This window comes from Nomascus leucogenys, chromosome X (genome assembly GCF_006542625.1).
Source record: "Nomascus leucogenys isolate Asia chromosome X, Asia_NLE_v1, whole genome shotgun sequence".
Classification (NCBI taxonomy): Eukaryota; Metazoa; Chordata; class Mammalia; order Primates; family Hylobatidae; genus Nomascus; species Nomascus leucogenys.
In genome coordinates this window covers 110,337,107-110,343,357 of record NC_044406.1, presented here as the reverse complement: position 1 = coordinate 110,343,357, position 6,251 = coordinate 110,337,107, and the positions used below count along the sequence as shown (strand labels likewise).

The following is a 6,251-nucleotide window of genomic DNA, read 5'->3' as shown; positions in this document are numbered from 1 at the left end:
TATTTTCACTTTTTAAGAAATTACAGCCATGCTAGAGAAGTAGTATCTCATTATGGTTTTTATTCATATTCTCCTGTTGACTAATGATGTTGAGCATCTGTTAATATGCTTATTGTCCATTTTTATATACTCCACGGAAAAAAATGTCTATTTCTTTGTTCATTTTGATTGGGTTGTTTTGTGTTGTTGAGTTGTAATTTTATACGTATTTGGGATTCTAGACTGTTATCAGATTTCCAAATATTTTCTGTGATTCTATGGGTTGTCTTTTCACTTTCTTGATGTGTCCATTAAAGCATAAAGTTTTAAATTTTGATGAAGTTCCAATTTATCTTTTTTCCCCTTTTTTTCCTTGTGCTTTTGGTTTCATACTTAAGAAACCATTGCCGACTAGGTGTGGTGGTTTCATACCTGTAATCCCAGTACTTTGGGAGGCCGAAGCAGGAGGATCACTGGAGACCAGGAGTTCAAGACCAGCCTGGGCAACATAGTAAGACCCTGTCTCTACAAAAAAAAAAAAAAAAAAAAATGTAATAGCCCGGTGTGGTGGCACCCACCTGTAGCCCTAGCTACTCAAGAAGCTGAGGCAGGAGGATTGCTTGAGCCCAGGAGTTCAAAGCTGGCGTTAGCTATGATCATGCCACTGCACTCCAGCCTGGGTGACAGAGAAAGACCGTCTCCTAAACAAACAAACAAAAAAGACAACAAGCATTGGTGTGGATTAGGAGTAATTAAAAGAACCTTTGTATACTGTTGGTGGGAATGCAAAATGATGCAGATGCTGTGGAAAACAGAATAAAGGTTCCTCATAAAACTAAAAATAGAACTACCATATGATCCAGCAATCCCACTTATGGGTATTTATCTAAAAGAATTGAAATCAGAATCTCAAAGAGATATTAGCACTCCTGTGTTCACTGCAGCACTATTCATAATAGCCAAGATGTGGAAACAACCTAAATGACCATCAACAGATAAATAGATAAAGAAAATGTAGTATATACATACACTGGAATACTATTCAGTCTTTAAAAAAGAAATTCTACAATATGTGACAACATGATTAGACCTTGAGGACATCATACTATATAAAATAAGCCAGTCACAAAAGGACAAATAACAAATAATGCATGATTCAATTTTTATGATGTATGTAAAACAGTCAAATTCACAGAATCAACGAGTGAAATGGCTCATTGAACATAGTGGCAGCCTTCGAGATTCGTGTGTATTCTTTGCAAGCCAAGCCAAACCTACGTGCAAGTAACTATGTCTAAGGGACCTGCAGTTGGTATTGATCTTGGCACCACCTACTCCTGTGTGGATGTCGTTTAGCACAGAATATTGGAGGTAATTGCCAATGATCAGGGAAATCAAACCATCCCAAGCTCTGTTGCCTTTACTGATACCAAATGACTAATTGGTGATCCCACAAAGAACCAAGTTGCAATGAACCCTATCAACATGATTTTTGATGCCAAACATCTGATTGGATGCAGATATGATGATGCTGTTGTCCAGTCTGATATGAAGCATTGGTCGTTCTTGCTGGTGAATGATACAGATAGTCCCAAAGTCCAAGTAGAATACAAGTAAGAGACAAAAAGTTTCCATCCAGAGGAGGTGTCATTTATGGTCTGACAACGATAAAAGAAATTGCAGAAGCCTACCTTGAGAAGACTGTTACCAATGCTGTGGTCACAATGCCAACTTACATTAATGATTCTCAACATCTGACTACCAAGGATGCTGGAACCATTGCTAGTCTCAATGTACTTAGAATTATCAAGGCCCGGTGTGGTGGCTCACCCTCATAATCCCAGCCCTCTGGGAGGCTGAGGCGGGTGGATCACCTAAGGTCAGGAGTGCGAGACCAGCCTGGCCAACATGGCGAAACCACGTCTCTACTAAAAATACAAAAATTAGCCAGGCTTGGTGGTGTGTGCCTGTAATCCCAGCTACTCGGGAGGCTCAGGCACCAGAATCACTTGAACCCGGGAGGCAAAGGTTGCAGTGAGCCAAGATCCCACCAGTGCACGCCAGCCTGGGCAACAGAGCAAGACTCCATCTAAAAAAAAAAAAAAAGAATTATCAATGAGCCAATTGTTGCTGCTATTGCTTATGGCTTAGGCTGCTATTGCTTATGGCTTAGACAAAAAGGTTGAAGCAGAAAGAAATGTGCTCATCTTTGACCTAAGAGGTGGCACTTTTGATCTGTCAATCCTCACTATTGAGGATGGAATCTTTGAGATCAAATATACAGCTTCTCCACTTAGGTGGAGAAGACTTCAACAAGCAAATGGTCAACCATTTTATTACTGAGTTCAAGCACAACCATAAGTAGGACAATGATGAGGATAAACAGAAGACTCTTGACAAGTGTAATGAAATTAGCAACTGGCTCGATAAGAATGGTACTATAGAGAAGGAAGAATTTGAACATCAGCAGAAAGAGCTGGAGGAAGTCTGCAACCCCACTGTTACCAAGCTGTACCAGAGTGCAAGAGGTGTTTGAAGGAATGCCTGGGGGCTTCCTTGGTGGCAGAACTCCTCTCTCTAGTGTTGCTTCCTCAGTGCCCTCTATTGAAGAGGTTGATTAACCTAACCCATGTATAGATATAACATTGTTTCACGCAGTTAAAACTTTGAAGGACCCAAATTTGCAGCAAATTCTATGTCAGTTTTAAAGTTCAGCTGCTATAGTAAATTACTGGATATTCTCAATACTTGAATATGGAACATGTGCACAGAGGAAGGAAATAGCATTGAACTTTATAAGCACTGTATTGTATAAGTGGAAAATGCAATGTCTTGAATACAACTGTATTTAAAATTGACACCAAAAACAGAGTGAAACGGTGGTTGCCAGGGGCTGGGGGAAGGCAGAAGTAGGGAGTTACTAATCAACAGGCATAAAATTTCAGCAAAGCAAGATGAATAATAAGCTCTAGAGATCTGCTGTACAACATTCTACCCATAGTCAACAATAATGTATTGTACATTTAAAAATGTGTCAAACAGGTAGATCATGTTGTGTTCTTACCACAATAAAATAAAAAATGTAACTTAAAAAAAACATTGCTCTTATATAGCTCCATCCCACCCTGAAGCTGTTGTCACAAATTACATCTTTATACAATATGTACTCACCAACATAGATTATAATTTATATTTTAATCATTTGTCTTTTAAATCATATAGGAAAAAAGAGGAGTTATAAACAAAAGACACATTAATACTGACTTTTATTTTTGCCCATGTAGTTATATTTAACGGTGTTTTTTTTTTCATGCAGTTACAGAGTTACTATATATGGTAATTACATTTCAGCCTGAAGGATGCCCTTTGGCATTTCTTGTAGGGAAGTTGTAACAGCAGTGAACTCCTTCAGTTTTTGTTTAACTGGGAATGTCTCACTTTCTCCTTTTTTGAAAGCTTGTTTTGCTGAATATAGAATTGATTGGCAGGGTTTTATTTTCTTTCTACACTTTAAATACATCATCCCACAGTCTTCTGACCTCCATTGTTTCAGATGAGAGATTAGCTGTTAATCTTTGTTAAGGATCTTTTGTACATAATGAGTTGTTTCTCTTTGCTGCTTTCAATATTCTGTCTTTGGCTTTGTACAATTTGATTATGATATGTGTTGGTGTGGATGTCTTTGAGTTTATCCTTCTTGGAGTTCATTGAGCTCTATAGAGGCAAAAAGTAATGTCTTTCATCAAATTTTCAAAGTTTTGGCCATTACATCTTTAAACATTCTTTCTTTGCCTTTCTCTTCTTCTCTCCTGGGGTTCACATTATGCTTATGCTGGTATTCTTGATGGTATCCCACAAGCCCCTTAGTTCTGTTCGTTTTTCTTCACTTTTTTTTTCTTCCTGGTCCTTGGACTGGATTATCCCAATTGACAAATCTTGAAGTTTGCTGTTTCGTTGTTCTGCCTGCTCAAGTCTCTGGCTGAACCCCTCTTATGAATTTTTTTTGTTTCAGTTATTGTACTTTTCAACTGCAGAGTTTCTATTCGATTTCTTTTTATAATTTTCGTAGGATATTCTCCATTTGGTGAGACATCATTCTCCTGATCTCTTCTGGTACTTCACTCATGGTATCCTTAGATCTCTAAGCATATTTAAAATAGTTAATTAAAAGGCTTTTTGAGTAAGTCTAATGTATGGGCCTCCATGTGAACAATTTCTATTTCTTTTTTCGTGCATACAGGCACACTTTCTTGTTTCACTGCATGCCTCTTTTTTTTAAAAAAAAGTGGACACTTTGAATATTATAATGTGGCAACTCTAAAAATCAAATCCCCCTCCTCATGGTTTGTTGTTGTTTGTTTAATGACTTTTATAAACTAATTTTGTAAATTCTGTATTCTTTGTCATGTGTGGCCACTGGATTCCTTCTTCCATACACTTAGTGGTCAGCCAGTGATTCAACAAATAATTCCTAACACGCCTGGAACCAACAAAGCACACATACACAATATTTCAGTCTTTACTGAGAAGTTCTGTTTATATTGCGGTACATCTTCAACACTCAGTCAGGCAGTTTAAAACTCTGCCTGAGCCTATACTACCTTCTTGCACAGAGCCTGGAGGTGAATCAGCGGTGACAGCTTATGGCCTTCTCAGTTCTTTCCTGAGCATGTGCACAGCCCTGGACATACGTATGGCCATTTAGATTCCCAAGAATATGTAGGAGTTTTCAAAGCCCTTATTCCCTAAAGCATCTCACTTTCCAGCCTCTCCTCCCAAGCTTTTTGGTGTTCTATTGTTTGCCTCAAGTGTTATCCCTCCCCATGTGGGAGCACCTAAAACATTTGCCTTTAAATATTTTTGGCAAACACTCCCAGAGTAGCCATCTCAACTCTGGGAGATTTTCAAGTTAGATAAAATAAAAGCAAGTCCTTTGAGTCTATCCTCAAGGGAGTCACCAGTCAGGTCAAAACAATCCACCAGAATTCTTTGAGAATAAGCTCTGTTCTACTCCCTCCAATGCTGGGTATTTGTTCCAGGAGTGAGGGCTATTGTCTTCAAAGCCACTGCCAAGGCTCGGTTTGGGAGATAGTTTAAGTTTAAATGCCACAAAGTGCTCTTACTGACATCCAAATATGTTTTCTTCATTAAGAATTCCCCTGGTTACTGTAAGATTTTTATTAGTTTCCAGAGTTATGAAAAAGTTGATTCTGACAGTTTTTGCCAGTTTATTTATTGCTTTTATGAAGCAATTAACTTTTGAAGTTCCTTATTCTGACTTTTTTTTATCTTTTGACACAGAGCCTCACTCTGTCACCCAAGCTGGAGTTCAGTAGAACAATTTCAGCTCACTGCAACCTCCACCTCCTGGGTTCAAGTATTTCTCATGCCTCAGCCTCCAGTAGCTGGGATTACAGGAGCGCACCACCACGCCCAGCTAATTTTTTTTTTTTCGTAGAGACAGGGATTAACCATTTTGGTCAGGCTAGTCTTGAACTCCTGACCTCAAATGATCCACCTGCCTCGGCCCCCCAAACTGCTGGGATTACAGACATGAGCCACCACGCCCAACCTCCTTATTCTGGCATTTCACTGATGTACTAGTCCAATCTTTTGGCTTCCCTGGGCCATATTGGAAGAAAAAGAATTGTCTTGGGCCACACATAAAATACATTACACTAATGATAGCTGATGAGCTAAAAAAAAAATCACAAAAAAACTCACAATGTTTTAAGAAAGTTTATGAATTTGTGTTGGGCCACATTCAAAGATGTTCTGAGCTGCATGTGGCCTGCAGGCCATGGGTTGGACAAGCTTGTACTAGGCAATTCTTAAGATGAAAAAAGATGACCAATTGTCATAAATAGCTGTTCAACCTACTAGTTATTGGTGGAGATGCTGATTAAAATGAAATTATTCTTGGTCCATCAGATAAGCAAAAATTGAAAAGATTGAGAATATCTAATATCAACAATGTGTGAGGAAATAGGCACTCATACGCTACTGGTGGTAGATAAAATAAGATCTTTGAGTGTGCAATTGGCAGAGTCTCTCAAACTTTTCACTGTTCATTCCTTTTGACTTTTTCACTTCAAGGAATTTAACTTATGAACACATGCATGCATAGTATGTATTTACAAGGATGTTCTTTGCAAGATTGTAATAATGAAAAATCAGACAAACAGGTGCTCAATAGGGAGGTGTTAAGTAAATTATGGCACCATAAAACTCTGCAATATACATCCTGTAGTAACATTCCAACCTTACATAAT

At 38.4% G+C, this 6,251-nt stretch overlaps 1 pseudogene; it reads left to right on the top strand.

The window, feature by feature from the left end:
- Positions 1 to 1,269: 1,269 nt before the first annotated feature.
- Positions 1,270 to 2,344, top strand: LOC100601833 (annotated as a pseudogene).
- The last annotated feature ends 3,907 nt before the right edge of the window (positions 2,345 to 6,251 follow it).